Here is a 17,737-nt window from a genome sequence, read left to right as displayed (position 1 = left end):
CAAAGGAGTCATTATTTATTTATAAGATCAAGAATTGCGTGTTCGGTTGAATGTTGCTTTTGGAAGCCAAACTGTTTTTTGTTATTTGTTAGATATTTATACAGTAGGATTTTGTTATTTGTTAGATATTTATACAGTTTATTGTATATTACTCTCTCCAAAAGTTTTGAAAATACAGGAAGAACTGAGATAGGTCTGTAATTATTTAGTGTAAATGAATCTCCGGTATGATCGACCATAACTTTTATTTGATTCGATTAATCTTTTATTCAACGATAACTCTAACTTTAATGAAGTTTAAAAAATAATAATTCGACAACTTAAACTTCTGCCGTAGTGTATTGGTTAGAGTTCTAGCTTCTGAGCTGAAGGTCCATGGTTTGAAGCCAGCACTTACCATATACAAATCATTATTAGGAAGAAGGCGTGAACTTCCTGGTTAAATGCTATTTCGCGCTGCTCTGTGATAACACCATAAAAACTTCCTGGAGCACCTAAATAACCAATAAATAAATAAAAAGTAATTTTATTATTGTTTGATTTTACATGCCATAATAAACTCAAAATGAGTTCATTATGGGATGTGGGGAGTTCGTGTTCGCCATAGCAATGATATATAATATAATTATATATTATATAATATATCATTGGGCCATAGAGATAAAACTTAACGGCAGCCAATTTAGTTTTGGATTTTTTTTGCTAAATGAATATCTCTCAAATTTTAATTGTGTCTGCCGTAATTTACGAAATTTGGCCATAGAAATTCCTGCCATGGCCACAACGGTTCTTATTACACGTTACCGACGTTTTACTCTATCAATAAATACTCTCAAATAAATAATAAAATATAGATATTTTAATCGTGAAAATAAAACTTAGCCACACAGTTGGTTTTAACGTGTCCGACTAAGAAAAATGTTCAGTTAAATAGAAGCTAACAAATTAGGGTTTTTTATTCGATACCGTGAGATCATCATTAGTATCGTTTTCCATATTTCTTTAGAAACTAAGATAACGTGACTTTAGTTACTTTAGATTTTTTAAATGTAATAAAATATGAATCCATATCTAACTGAAGAATTAGTTGCTTTTGCAATAGAAACAAAGCATAGGCTTAATGCATTAAATTACAAAACTAGACTCATTGAAGAGCTATCGGAGATAACTTTAATGATTCCAAGAATACAGGATTCTTACCATAGAGGGTTGCCTATCTAGACTACGAAAGAATCTAGAAAGGGAGGGCTAACCTTAGGCAACATTATTAATACTTAACTTAAACTGCTTATTAAGAAGAAGCAAGAATCCAGAAATGGAGGGCTAACCTTAGGCAACACGACACGATTACCTTCTCGTTGGTGCACTTTGTTAAGTGAGTTAGACAAGTATTATGTCTAATTTATGAACTAAATAGCCAAGGCAACATTTAAATAACTTTGTTATTAAATAAATAACTAAAAACAATACAAAATAACGGTAAAAGATTACTACATCTGTCCAACAATATCTGTGGAGTAGTCCAAGATCATTTGCTCACTTTTTCCAAGCTCATCTGTATTTTTCTTTTACTTTAATAACAACTGTCCAATATCATCTGAAAATTTAATGACCCCTAACAACATCTTTAGAAAGATGTAACCACATGTAGTAATTTTTATCCAAGTCCAAAAACATCTGAAGAAATTTTCTCCAGATTTAGTTACATCTGAAAAAATTCCTTTGTATAACTACATATGGTTAAATTAATGCATTACTAGTTAATTTTTGTTCCAGATGTAGTTAAATCTGAAAAAATTTCTATATATAATAACATCTGGTTAAAATAATGTATTATTAGTTAATTCATTTTAAAATCTACAGATGTAGTTGCACAAATGTTATTACTTTTTGATTATTTAAAAGATGTAACTGCATCTGTAAAATCCAAAGATGTAGTTGCACAGATGTTACTACATTTTGGTAATTTAAAAGATGTAACTACATCTGTAATATTCATTTAATTTTTGCACAGATGTTATTAGACACCAATGAAATTTCAGATGTTGTTGGACAGATGTTATTATACCTAATTATATTTATAGATGTTGTTAGACATGGCAAAAACTGATGATGTTACCCTGACCCCAAAATAACTTTTAGCTAGGTTGACTTGACTGTTTAGAATAGCTTTGCATTAGCAGAATATTGTCAAACAAACACGTAGTAAATATAACAGGTAAAAAAATGTAAGTAAAAAAATGTAGTAAATATTACAGGTAAAAAGTTAAATATCTGGTTTACAAGTCGACTCCTCATATATGAAATTTTTTACCTATAATGTTTTTTAATATTTTATGTGTAATGATTTTAAAAATGTTTGCGTTTTTGAATTACACAATTTATTTCTAACGAGAGATATCAAAATTAAGTGGTTTTTTTATTGAAACAGAAAGTTATTTCTACTGATTAAAATATGATATTATTTTTCTGAGTCTACATATATAATATGAATAACCTCTGAGACCTGTCTTTGATTCCTTATAAACAGAAAAAACCAAAAGTAAAATAACTTATCTTAAACAGGGGTAAGGGGGATAGGTAATCCGCTATCCACTCCTTCTTTCTACATATATCGGCCAATATCGAATTGTATTTGGCAATTTTAAATATAGTTGGCAAATTTCAACATTTTAAAGTCAACAAATATAAAAAGTTGAGAACCTTTTTTTTTTGTCGTTTTTGGCACTTTACTTCCCCCCCTTCTTCCCTCCATCTCTCATTTTAAAAAAATCAGTTCTTCGCGCCATCCGCGAACCCAGCTTTGGCCTCAAAGTTATAAACTCCTGGGTCCGCGCCTGCAATGATGCTTTCCTTCTCCTTCTAGCGATGAAAAAACACTTTACCAGAAAGAAAAATGCAAAGCGCTGACAAATCTTTATGTATATGATGTAAAAGAGGAGTTGATTGAAGAAATCCGCCGCCTGAATGTTTTCAAGCAATCAAACAATTTTGGATTAGAAGAATTAAGTTGCTCAACAAAACCTAACAGAAAGGTCTTTTGTCAATATTTTCTTCCATATTAATTTTGCTTTGCATTTTCTTTATAATTGTGGTTTCAGTGGGTGAAGGAGAGCGATCTTTCTAAAAGCTTGCTCTCATAAAAACCAAATTGGGATCAACTATGATTGAAGAATGCTTTTGTAACATTTACTTTCAAAATTCTTTTTTATTTATCTTATCTATTTTTAAGTTGTTCCATCGATAACGGTTGTGCAAATCTACTATCTTTTTATTTAGATTGCTCATTTCATTTTTTAAACTCTTTGTGATCTCATTCATTTTTTTTGAAATAGTTGTTAATCAGAAATTAACATTTAATTTTAACATTTTCAATTTTATGTAGTCGATTAGTATTCGGTGTAATTAAGGCGATTTAAAGATATTATAGCGTTTGTATGGTATTTTGTTGACTGCGATATATTTCCGTTAAATGATCAAGTCTGTGAATTATAAAAAGACGAAAAAAATGATAAATTTTTCGGTATCATAAAATATAAATGTTTGTAGCAAAAAAACCCTGACCGAAGATTCTTTTTTTTTTTTTTTTAAATCTTCTTAAAATCCCAATCGCTTGTTCAAATTTGAATAAGATTTTAAATAAATAAGTTTTTTAGGTAAAATGAACATCATAGTTTAAAAATATGATCTGTTCTGATCCTTTTTCTTAAATATAAGTTCTTTCTTGGTCAGAATTCTAATATTTTTTGTAAAAATTGATAAAAAATATTGTATTTGGACAACTATATATAGTTAATATACGTCAGAACCAATTAGAACTAGGATCTAAAATAAATTAAGGCACTTTTCCAAAAGATTTTAACTAAATTCATGTTAACGCCGATGAGCAAAAGTGATCTAAAGACTCCAAAATGGTGTTCTTTAGATTCATTTTAGGGGTAATAAAAAGTTTTTTAACGAGAAAAGTTTCTTCAAGTATTGAAAAAACCCGAAACAAAAAATTTTTTGTTTGGACATAAGGCTTATAAAGTCATGCTAATTTCAAATAAAAGAAATTAAATAATTTGTAAATCGCCTTAACTACACCAAGTATGCATTTTTAAATGTATTTTTCATTACATAAGTTAAGTTTTCTTCGTGATCTTTTTATATAGCTCGGTTTCGGTAGCTCGGTCTTTATATAAAGCTCGGTTTCGTTTTAAATATTTAATTCAATTCTTAAAGTTTGTTAAAAATTAATTTCTCGATATTTTTTCAAATAAAATTTTTATTTACTTTTATTCTTTTATTTTATAATAACTAATTTCACTTTTCTTTTGCTAAACTGTGCAATGAATTCCAACAACACTTCCGTTCATTCCAAAAACAGCTTTCAAAGAACAACAACAATTTTATAAACAAATTTTAAAAACAACAGCAATAACTTTCAACAAACAACAGTTTTCAAGAACGTCCGTTTGCTTTGAGTTCCCGCCAAATACAGCTTTCACAAAACAACAACAGCTTTCAAAACATTCAAAATTTAAAAACAACTTTCTTGAACAAAATAATTTTTAAACATTTTAAAGCAGCTTTCAGACTTTCAAAACAACTTTTAAAAACAGCAACAAATTACAAACTTTCAAAAAACAAGTCCGTTCTCCTCGAATTCCTACAGGTAAAAACGTTTTTGTTTTTAAAGATCGCTTTTATGCACTCGATGCATTAATCATTTAGCAAAAATAAACTATACTTTAAGGTTGCACAAGAGTATCTTAATGAAATAATCAAGTTCAAACTTGATAATATTTTTACACTGTAAAAAAAGTTTTATGTAAAACTTAAACTAAGTACGAGTAAGCCGCAGTTTAATTGTACGGTGGGTGTGGGTATTAAGGCCCAGCGGGTAATAAGTCCCACTAGTCCAAACTAGAGGAAAATAGAAATGCGAAACTTTTCTTCGGCATTAAAATATTAGAGTTATCTGGTTTTATCACTGCTAGCAAAAAAAAATCAGTCTTTCTTTAACGTGCGTTAACGACAAAGCAAGATTACTTCGTTGGTTTCGTCAATTATTGCTCAAGTCTAATTTTTAAGGTACGTATTTTTACATTTTTAAATATTTTATAATGCTTCTATTTTTTTCAAGTGCATTTATTTGCATTAAGTATTTATTAGTTATCATTACTCAACATGTAATATTTATGCACGTGTTGAAACAAAATGATACTTTATCGATAAACGTAGCAGGTTCAAAGTGGGTAATAAGGCCCACTAAAAATTACATATCTTGATATGGTTTCAGTCGTTTAACCTAGTCCCTCAACAGCTCCAGTTGATCAACCCGAAATGATGCCGAGTCCTGCTAAAAATAAAAATATGGCCATGGTCGGCCGCAAAAAATGTTTTAACTATGTTGCTAAAGCCCTAACGAAAGAAGATTTTCAATCTTCCACTTCTAAAGCTGTTAGTAATAAGAATAAAGGCAAAGGAAAAGCCAATGTAAAGAAAAGTAAATCTGTAGTGTGGATGTGAATGATTGGTTTTGTTCGTTGAGCCAGTAAAAGTATGCGGAAAGTATGCGACAATGTTGTAAATGTAAAGTATGGTACCATGAGGCGTGCATGGGGTATGATTCTGAAGATGATGAAGAGTTAGTATGTCAATTCTGAGAATATTAATGATTTTCTTTGTAACATTTTTTAATTGAATTTTTTAATTTTTTGTTGTTATTCACTGTTGTATAAAAAATTGGTTTTTTTGAAGTATATAAATATGCAAGATTACTGATGATTTTATAAATGTGAGATAAACTATGCATTAAAAGAATGTTTCCTAACTTTTTTCTGTTTTTTATTTCTTTCTTTTTTGTATTTTTTACATGGGCCTTATTACCCCCCTAGGGGGTTAATAAGACTCACATAAGGCATGTTAAAAAAACATGAATAACTTTTGTTATAATTAATTTCTCAATATATAGAGATAATTTTTACATCAAGGAATGTTTATCTTAAGCAGCAACCAAAAATATTTTTTTAAACTTAATTTTTAAGACCTAGATGACCAAAAGTCTGTTAAGTGGGCCTTACCCACACCTACCTATTTGCAAACTTAATGGCTCTTTAGGAAATTTTTTTAGGGGGAGGATGTTGCAAATCTGTTATTCCACCTCTATTGCATTTATTCAGATTTTATTACATCACCTAAAGACAAAATTGTAATGTTTGCTAACAACTTTTTATCAATCTCACTTCTTGATTCCTCTTATCGCAAACAAAATTATACGTACTAAATGCGTATTTACACACAACAATACGTAAAATAAGTAAATTTACGTATGTAGGACATATTTAATAATACGTATCTCTTAGTCCGTGTGTTTACATTTTAATACGTATTTAAACTAACAAATAATATCCAAAGGGTAAAATACGTACTTTTACGTATTTTAAAATACTTACACAGAATTTATTTGCGGTAAAAACGGCAGCAAAACGTTAAGATTTTTTATAAAATTAACTAAAATTACGTAAAATTATAACTTTAATTTTCATCATTTAATGTAACAATGATTCATTGTAATAATAACAATAGTCTATTATAATATATAGAGTAAAACAGGGTAATATATATACCTTATTGCTATATATATATAAAGTTAAATTCGTTTATACATGTTTTTTGATAAACATAACCGTTATGCTTACAAGGGGCTTGTAATAGTTTTAGAAAATTAATTTTATATATATATATATATATATATATATATATATATATATATATATATATATATATATATATATATATATATATATATATATATATATATATATATAGTAACATCTTATTACCCTACTGAAATTTTCTATAATTAACTTTCTTAAAACTATATATAAAAATATAATAAGCATTGAATGTGATTAATATCCTTAATTGAAGAAAACAGCTAATATATTTATATCCTGTTTTACACTCTGTAAGTATTTATTCATGTATGTATGTGTGTATATATGTATGTATGTATGTATGTATGTATGTATGTATGTATGTATGTATGTATGTATGTATGTATGTATGTATGTATGTATGTATGTATGTATGTATGTATGTATGTATGTATGTATGTATGTATGTATGTATGTATGTATGTATGTATGTATGTATGTATGTATGCATATATATATATGTATATATATACATTTATACATATATATGCATATATATATGTATGTATATATATACATATATATATATATAATATATATATATATAATATATATATATATAAAATATATATATATATATATATATATATATATATATATATATATATATATATATATATATATATATATATATATATATATATATATAGAATACAAACAAAAAACGTAAACAAACCGATACAAAAAATGTAAAAGTTACTGTAGAATCACTTCTGACCTTCAAATAATGATAACAAGATTTTTTTGAATGTCGACACTGAGATACGATTTCGTTTTTTTTATGCAGTAGGTTTTTTCCATTATGCGATAAAATAACATATTTTTCTGAGACAAGGTGAGACAACACATTTCTGAGACAACACATTTTTCTGAGACATATTTTCTGAGACAAGATAGAGACAAAGGTGGCATATTTTTGTTGCTAGATTGTAAGGTTTGCAAAGTTTGACAATTTTTCATTCTATAATAGGCTTTATGCTTTGGTCTTTTAAGCTCCATATTTCCTTAGATATCTAATCAGGGTTAGGGGTTAGAGCTATCTAGATAGTTCTGTATCATTTCTATACTTAACTGATGCAAATGATTTGAGATGGTTTGCATATCTTAATTTGAATGGTGTATTACTAATGCCAAAATATACTTTTTTATTACGATCATAATGATTGGAACTTACGGTTGCTTGGTAGAAAATTTTTTAGATAAAAATTAATTGTTCAAAGGGCAAAATGCTTTATTTACGCAGTTGCATTGGTTGGTTTTTAATTGATTTTTGTATAATACTTTATTATTTTATTATATATAAGATGCTTATACTTTATTTGCAAATCCTATAAGGTACATTCTTATTTTAATATAATTATATATAAAATGTCTTCCTCAAAAAATACTTGTAGAAAAGTTGCCATTGCAGTCAGTAATTGCTTGAATATTACAAATGGTTTGTTTTATCATAATCTTTATTTACAAAAAACTTTCTATTTATCAACTATAATATTTATATTACTCGTTGTTTATGTTATTTATATTTTTTATTACATCATGATTTGTGTTTCGTTGTGATTTGAATTGTTGTTTAACATTAATTTTAGGAAATCAAGATGATAATTTACATTTGGAGAAATCCAATAGCTTAAATGTCTATTCTGATTGTTTTAACTTTGAAATTGTTTCAGATTATGAGCCCCCATTATATTCTTTATGCAATGAAGTTTCTACCAGCGGTGATTCTGGAGGCGAAAACGCAAGTGAATTTGAGTTGAAAATTAAGTTACGGGATTGTGCTATTGAAAACAATATACCTTTTGCAACAATGAACAAATTGTTATGTATTTTAAAACTTTATCATCCTCAATTACCAAAGTGTTCAAAAACATTATTAAATTCTAAACCTACAAAAATTAGAACTGTAACTAATGGTGAATTTTTATATATTGGTATTGATCCTTTTCTTCAAACATTGAGTGTTTCTAACCCTTCGATTATTTGTTTGCAATTTAATATTAATGGTCTTCCAATCTATCACAATTCGGAAATATCATTTTTGCCAGTTCTAGTAAAAAAGTCAATGATTAGTTGTCACCAAAAGTTGTTGCTAATTTTAGTGGAAGGGGAAAACCAATTTTACAAGAGTTTTTTTTCACTATTTGTGACTGAAATAAATCATCTTAAAAGCAATGGAGTTACAATTAACTCACACTTGTGCAATATTCATGTAACTAATATTGTATGTGATATGCATTTATTAGGTGCATAAAGTATCACTCGAGCTATTCCAGCTGTGGCAAGTGCACTGTAGAGGGTGAATGGCTAAACAAAGATGAATTTAGAATATTAGAGTTTTTGTGAATTTTGCGAATATTAGAGAGTTTGTGACGGTGTGACGTCTTTATTGGGAATTCCTATTCATCCAATTCATAGTTTTACAAATGACTCTATGTATTCTGTCTGTCTGGGGTATTACTTCTGAATTTTTTGTCTTCTGGACCATTCAGTGTTAAGCTAACTTCGCAATCACTAAAAACAATATAAGCTTGGCTAATTCATGTTTCATCATTCTTTCCATCAGATTTTAACAGAAAGCCTCGTTCATTGAATAATGAACGAGGAATATAAATAAGTAGAAGGCAACAGAATTCCGATAATTTCTCTTTTATTCAAGGCCTATTGTTTTGTGTGATATTCTTAGTCAACCAGTTTATGAACATTTTCTTATTTTACATAGTTCCATATTTTTGTTATGCAGATCATAAGAGCATGATGTCATTAGATTTTGTGGTGAGTTGCTAAAAATATTAGTTACAAGGCTTGTATGGAAAATCGTTTATGCCATATAATGTGCATTCTCTTATACATCTGCATAATGATTGTTTACAATTCGGACCCCTTGACAATTTTTGCGCTTTTCCCTTTGAAAATGCTGAATGTGAGGCTATATCAGGTTGAATGTGATATCACATTCAACCTGATATAGCCAACAAACAGTTTAATCCATTGCTTGGCATTCGTATCACTCTAGCTTCTGTATCTAAATTTATTTCCTGCTTAGACTCTTCTAAGCTTGTGGTCTGGACAACATACCTGTTATAGTCTTACAGTAGTGTTTTCTGGGGCTGTCATCTATACTTTCAAAACTATCTCTTGTTATCCAGCCTGTTGGAAAGCGGTATCTTTTACCCCTATTTTCATAAACTCTGGCGAGCAATCTGACTCGTCTAACTACCGTCATATTAGTCTTCTTCCTATCATAAGCAAAGTTTTTGAGTCTTTATTCAACAAACACTTAATCTCTCATCTTGAATCTAATAACTTACTTTTTGATCATCAATTTGTATTTCAATCTTCTCGTTCTACTTCTGATTTGTTAACGGTAATAACCGACAGGTTTTATTTTGCTTTAAATAGATATTAAGAGGTTAGTGCTATCTCATTCTTGACAATTCTAAAGTCTTTGATAAAGTTTGTCATGTTAATCTTCTCAATAATCATTTTACGGTTATCAGGTAACATCTTTAAGACAATTGAATCTTTCCTTACCAACTTTAGTCTTAAAGTTATCCTCGATAGACAGTACTCTTCTTTATTTCCTTTAACTTTAGGGATTTCTAAAGGTTTGATCCTTGACTCTATGCTTTTTTAAGAATATGGTTTATTCTTGTCTAGATAAGAAGCCAACACTCTAAGATTGCTCAGAGGGGGCATTGGAGCTTGAAAAGGATCTTACTTCTGCTACAACAATAATCAGTGGCTGATTAACTTTAACTCAGATATAACTCAATTTTTTCAGCTAATCATTATTGTAATAATCTAGATCTTCCTATATTTTTGAACGGTAATGCACTCAATTAGTCATCTATCCTTTGTCTTCTAGGATTAACTCTTATTTCCGATCTTTCTTAGAAACCATATATCAAAACCATTGCAAAATTAGCATCTGCTAAGGGTGCACTTTTTTATCGTGCTTGCCATTTTTCTCTGGATTCTATTTTTTTTCTCTATAAATCTCTAATCCTTCCTTGCATGCAAAACTGTTGCCATTCCTGGAGTGGATCTTCGGATCATTCCTTTTCTCTTGTAGACAAGGTGTAAAAATGCATTGTAAACATAGTCAGACCTGCTCTTGCAGCTAACTTTCAACCATTGTCACATTGTCATAATGTTGTTTCTTTTTCTCTTTTCCATAAATACTATAATGAGCGCTGCTATAAAGAGCTAGCATCTCTTGTGCCATCTACTAAAATTAATTCTCTTATTACTCGTCATTCAATTAAGTCTCATCCTTTTACTGTGACTTATCCTAAGTGCTCCAAAAATTCTTATTCGTCTAGTTTATTTCCTCGATCATCATTTGTTTCGGATTTGATCCCTTCTTGTTTTCCTAATTTTTATAATTTGGAAAACAAGAAGGGTTCAACAATTAACAAACGACTTTTAAGTCGTTTGTTAATTGTTGTCTTGCTTAATAAACTTTATCTTTTCACTTCTAACTTTAATGGTGGTTGCGTGCAGCCTTGTTGAAAGTGAAGACGTTTTTTTTTTAAAAAAAAGTAAAAATCTTCCTTTTATGTTTAAATATAAAGAAAAATTATCTCGTTGTGTATTCCAAAATCTTTGTGTTTTAAAACCCAAAAATAAATATATAATTTACGTACTGAAAATTATCTTAATGCTCCCTTTTGTCGAAATAAGTATAATCGATTGTGTATTTCTTTTCGTGGTCCATTTGAATAAAATACTTATACCTAATATCGATTTTCTATTATTTGACTTTTAATTATTTTAAACAAACTTTTTAAGGTTAAATTTTATTAATTTTATTTTAAATTTGTTAATGTCTTTAACTGTAATGTATATAACTTCACGAAAATTGTAAAGTTATACTATTTAAATACTGCTGTAACTATAAATTGTAAAGGTCTTTATGATAAGATCTATATGATCATCTTGAAGTCCTTCCATTAATCTTTTATTTATATTCTATGTATTGTAAAGAATCGTTATGTTAAAAAAAATAAAAAAATAAGTTTTGACAAAGGAAGGAGGGGATTGAAAAAACGAGAAAAATCAATGACATCATTTATGAAAGGGCTTGAAAACAATTTATATTATCAGCCTTGGTCAAGTTTTGTATTATTGTAATTTCTTTACTGTAATTTTAACAAACAAAAATATTTTAAAAACTTAAATCCTAACGATTTGCCTGATAGCTTTGTAAATATTTTAAAGATGGATGCCAAATATGTAAAAGTATTCTCAAGGGTTTATTCTGTAACAAGTTTAAACCTTCCACAAAATGACCTAGAGAAAGGTTAATGAATGGTTGTTAAAGTTAAAAGGTAAATGAATGGTTGCTAAACTTTAACTTTAGCAGTGTTTAATTATGCACATTGGCAAAAACAAACCAAAAAGGACTTGTTTTATGCAAAATATGCCTCTAAGTAACTCTGTCGCTGAAAAAGATTCTATCTTGTGATACTACAGGGGGGCCAATGCCCCCCTGACCCCCAGCTCCCCACCCCTCCCGTGGTTATATATATATATATATATATATATATATATATATATATATATATATATATATATATATATATATATATATATATATATATTTATATATATATAAATATGTATAAATATATATATATATATATATATATATTTATATATATATATATATGTATAAATATATATATATATATATATATATATTTATATATATATATATGTATATGTATATATATATATATATATATATATATATATATATATATATATATATATATATATATATATATATATATATGTATGCATATAGGGGAAAACCTTGGACACTTGAAGAAAAAATAGATTGTGCACATGTACTAACGGAAAACAAAGTGTTAAAAGGTTTTTTTTAAAAGTGTTAACACTTATCTTTCGAATTAGAAAGAAAAAAATAATTATTGTGTACCTTAATAATATACAAAACATAAAAGAAAAAGTATTAGAAAAAAGGCATGTTTCAAAATTGGAGAGTAGCCCCGGATACATAGTTTAACCATAATTTTACCTCTTTTTTACCAGTATGACACAAATATAATATATAATTTTTAGCATTGGACTACTCTTCACACATTAAAAAAAAAATCGCCTCTAAAAATTGCCATTGATATATAAGGAATGAGAATGAAAATGCCATCATTTTGAAATATAATTATTAGCATTTTACTAATGAAAACAATCTGTTTAATAACACGTTTTCCAAATCTAAGGTTTTTTTATTGGAATTAAATGAATTACTATTATAGGTTTGTGTATTATATTAAATGTATTACCATTTAAGTAAAAAAAGTTGCTCATTTTTAATATGTAAAAAGATTAAGTTGTCCGGAACCACCCTCCAAACATGCGTCAAATACCAACTGATCATACCTCATTATCAAATACTAGTTTTAAAACCAGTAAATTAAAGTATTGAACAAACTTTTTTTAATAACTATTGTAAATAAAAATTTATCTTTAATCAATAAAAAGTTATTAGTTTACATAAAAATTAGGTATAATAATATGTGAATCAAATATGATGACACATCGCTATTCTGGTGGTGGGAAACAATATCTTGCACTTCGAGTCAATCGCTTCGGCATATTATGATAGATAATTTGCATGTGTAATATTTTCACTCAAATAATGTTTTGTAGTATTTAAAATTAAACAGGTTCTTTAGTTTAAGCTGTTCATCAAGTGTCCGGATTTGCCCGCCGTCCGGGACTACCCAACTTTCCCCTAAATATATATATATATATATATATATATATATATATATATATATATATATATATATATATATATATATATATATATATATATATATATATATGTCTTTACCAAAATGTTAAATTGCGTTTGTTTTGCAACCTTAGATAGGTTGGCGTATAAATGATCTTGTTAGCTATAAGTTGTATAATTTACTTTGTTTATTCGTGGAACTACAACTTTAGCTTTATCTAAAGTGCATTTTTAAACATCAGGTCACTTCTGATTCTTTGCGACTCTAAAGTAGGTGACCTTAGTGGCAAGCTTATTAGGTGTTGTGAAAGGTAAATACAACTTAAGAATAAAAAAGTTTCTTCTCAGATAAGCTGACCAAAATATCTGTATAGAACTTTTATTTTATGGCTTAAACAGTGCCGTATTACCCACAGTCATCATTGACGAATGCCGGGAGGCCACCGAAAAAGTTTAGGCCTTATTAAGATTGATTAACTTTTTTTTTAAAGACCATTTTATCATTCAGAGTCTTTTTTTAATTTACGAAAAGTTATTTATGTCAAAGATAAGTTGTAATTGTTATTGAATTGCTAAAAACAGCTTGACTTATTTAAATTAATTGGTTTTAACAAAAAACGCACGATTTATAAATTTCGTCCGTTTGTAAAGTTTTAAAATATTAAATGACTTAAAATACAAACGGAGAACAAATTGGGAGAATTTATAACTGGAAGTTGATTTCCTGCGTTGTCAGCAGGGCTGTGGAGTCGGAGTCGTGGAGTTGGAATCGAAGCTCATTTTGCCTGGAGTCGGAGTCGGAAAAATTATACCAACTCCGACTCCAGCTTAAAAGTAATCTTTCAAAGTTTCATAACTTTCATATGAATTTTATATATGTTAGTTGTTAAAATATTTTATGTTCAGTCAGTCTAAAACTTAAGTATCAAACTCTAGTAATCAAATTGTTAAAAAAATATAAGTCCCTGTTTGCTCTGATAGCTCTAGGATATCCAGACATAATGGGAATAGTAGTAATAGTTTGCAACAACTGTAGGGTTAGGAGTTTGGTATGTTAATTTAAGGCCTTTAAAACAGTGATAAGCAACAGGTTGTTTTGCTGCTTATCACTGAGAATCATAAATCACCTCCCCTGTGCTCTCTTCCACCATCTCTTATATTAGATAACTTCATGACTTACACTGTCTGACACTGTGCTTCATATTCTTAGTAGAAAGTTGGACGTGCCAACACCTAGCAGAAAAAAGCTGCTTCACAGAACAGAAAGACTGTAAGTATTCCATTAACTTTGCATTAATCTTTTGTAAAGTGATAGTACATGAGAAATGACCACTATAGTACTTGTGTTTGGTTTTGTTATCTCTTTTACTTTGTTTATTACTGCACACACAGAAAGAGGATAAGTTCCTATATATATTTTCCTTATTCACTATAATGTAGCCTCTGAATCATGTAGGATATTATAAAGAAGTTCTGCTTTTTATGGTTATGAATTTAGCACATGTGCTCAGGTGTAAATCTCTTATGTAGATGTGCAAAAAGTGCAGCTATTACGTTTAGACACCAAAAGAGTTATTTATCAAACTAGTGTAAAGTAGAAGTGGCCCAGTTACCCCAGGCAACTAGATTCTAGCTTTTATTTCGCTTCACAGCTTATTTGGAAAACGAAATGTGTAATCTAATTGGTTGCTAGGGGCAACTAAACCAATTGAGTATGGCGTGGCTAGTTAAGCATAGGGGCAACTAAAATATCTTATAAACTACGCATCAAATGACAAAACATCTAATGGACCAAAGATAGGTATATATAATGGTAATATAATGCGCATCAAATGGTTGTTGGGCGGCGTTCAAGTGAAATGCGCGAGCACCTTTTCGATTTTGGACCAAAAGAGTAAAAAAAATATTTTTACTATATTTCTCTCAGATACTTAAAAGACCATTTATCTCGCAACACTTAAGTGTTTATACATTAACCATTTATTAGACTTTTAATTATACTTTGCTAAACATTTTTAAGTAAGCATTTTAAGGTCTATACACTCTTTTAAATTAATCATTCTTAAATACTCTAAACAATTTAAGATATCTTTAATTCTTTCTTTTTTTGAAATATGTTATGGTTTAATACGATTTAAAACTATTTAATTTTTGTTTCTTTTAAAAATATCTTTACTTAAATATTACTTAGTCAATAAAATATATAAGTTAAATAGCAAAAATTTAAATAAAAATTTTAATTTTGTTTTGAATTACGTGTTACTTGTTTGCTATGTTTGTTATAATGGTATTTCATATTTTATATATATTTTGATTATATATACTGTATATAAATAATTTATATATAGAGCTACATGGTATACTATTTCACTTACTATTGGTATATAACTGTAATATGTGTGTGTGTATATTACACATATTTGTGTGTATACAAAGCTACAGTTATACAAACAGACACAAGCTTTCTCTCTCACACACAGAGAGATACATACATACATACATATATATATACAGTATTGGACAAAACATTTGCAACCAACATCGAACAATGCTAAAAAGTGTTCCTAATTTTACATGTCTTAAAAACGAAACGAACTATACTACCACAGCAAACAGTTCAGAAGTCTGGAGTCATAGCATGCCATGACATGAGCAATCAGCTGACAGGTGACAGCACACAAGCAGAATTTCGTTGACAAGTGCCATTTTGCAGCGGACAAAACAAGTGCAACTTTTTTGGTTTGTTTCATTTTCTTAAGTCTGGTCTGTGTCAACGTCACGGAAGTTTTTTAATAATTAAAGGAAGTATCCAGAAGTTTCCAGAAGTTTCCAGAAGTTTCCAGAAGCATGCAGAAGCTTCTAGAAGTTTCCAGAAGAAGCATCTGGAAGCATCCAGTAGCATCCAGAAGTATCCAGAAACATTCAGAAGCATCCAGACGCATCCACAAGCTTCCAGAAGCATCGAAAAGAAGCATCTAGAATCTTCCAGAACAGGTTCACACAGGTTCATTTTACTATATAAGAGACATGTAAATCGGCATGTAATTCAGTCAGTATATGGAAGTCAATCAGTCAGTATTATCAAGACAGTTTATCGAAGTTAGTTTTATCAAAGTGTTTTATCGAAGAACATCAATACAAGAAGTGAAATACAACAAGTGTTTCATTACATCAATACAGTCCACATCCAACCAAGACGTTGTGTTCCACAGAGCATTATTGTATCATCACAAGGTAAATGTAACACGGTAAGCCTTTAGAAGTGTGATTATTTATTTTTATTATTTTTATAACTTCAAGTGCAAAAATGGCTCCCAACAGTCTTGGATTGGAACTAAGAAAGAAAATTATTGGCGATTACGTAAGTGGAATGTCACAAAAAAATATTTGTGATAAATATCGCGTGAAAAAATGGACCGTATCAAGACTATGTTCCAAATATCGTTCTACGGGGAAGTTGGCAGCAGATAACAAAATTGGAAGACCGCGTTCCACCACTTCTAGAGAGGATTCTATGATCATCAGATCTGTCAAGAAGTATCCCTGGATATCATCAGTCGAGATACAAAAGCAATTAGAGCTGCCTGTATCGGACCGAACAATCAGACGACGTGCTGTTGAAGCCGGATTGTTTTCTCAACGTCCTGCAAAGAAACCGTTGATTTCACTAAAAAACCAGAAGAAAAGACTCCTGTTTGCAACATCTCATATTGGCTGGAATGTGCAGAAATGGCGAACTGTCCTGTTCAGTGATGAATCGAAGCTCAACATCATTGGGAGCGATGGCATTTGCCGCGTACATCGACCGGCCGGAAAACGCTTCGATTTACGTTACTGCCATAAGACCGTGAAGCATGGTGGAGGCAATGTAATGGTCTGGGGGTGTTTTTCTGCTAACGGTCTAGGTCCAATACATTGAAAAGATGGAATAATGGACCGTTTCATGTATAAAAATATCCTGAAAGATGTTATGTTACCTCATGCTGAATGGAATATACCAATAAAACGGGTTTTTCACCAAGACAACGATCCGAAACACACTGCAAAAGTAGTCAAGCAGTGGTTTCAAGACAACCACCTATCGGTGATGGATTGGTCGCCTCAATATCCTGATCTCAACTATATTGAGAACTTGTAGGAGATCGTCAGCCGCAGGAATTAATTGTGAAGATGTTCGTAATAAGGATCAACTGTTTGAACAAATCCAAAAGGCCTGGGCAGCGATTCCACAAAGTATCATTGATCACCTCATCGAATCTATGCCTTG

General features: G+C 29.4%; 1 protein-coding gene across 1 annotated transcript in view; it reads left to right on the top strand.

The window, feature by feature from the left end:
- Positions 1-4,564: 4,564 nt before the first annotated feature.
- LOC136092371 (E3 ubiquitin-protein ligase AMFR-like) overlaps positions 4,565-17,737 on the top strand; it is a 49,219-nt gene continuing 36,046 nt past the window's right edge. Inside the window, exon 1 of the mRNA XM_065820466.1 lies at positions 4,565-4,657. The gene's annotated coding sequence lies outside the window, so the exon portion shown is untranslated. The remainder of the gene's footprint in view (positions 4,658-17,737) is intronic.

Source organism: Hydra vulgaris, chromosome 15 (genome assembly GCF_038396675.1).
Source record: "Hydra vulgaris chromosome 15, alternate assembly HydraT2T_AEP".
In the NCBI taxonomy this organism is placed as follows: domain Eukaryota; kingdom Metazoa; phylum Cnidaria; class Hydrozoa; order Anthoathecata; family Hydridae; genus Hydra; species Hydra vulgaris.
This window is presented reverse-complemented; position numbering and strand designations above follow the sequence as displayed.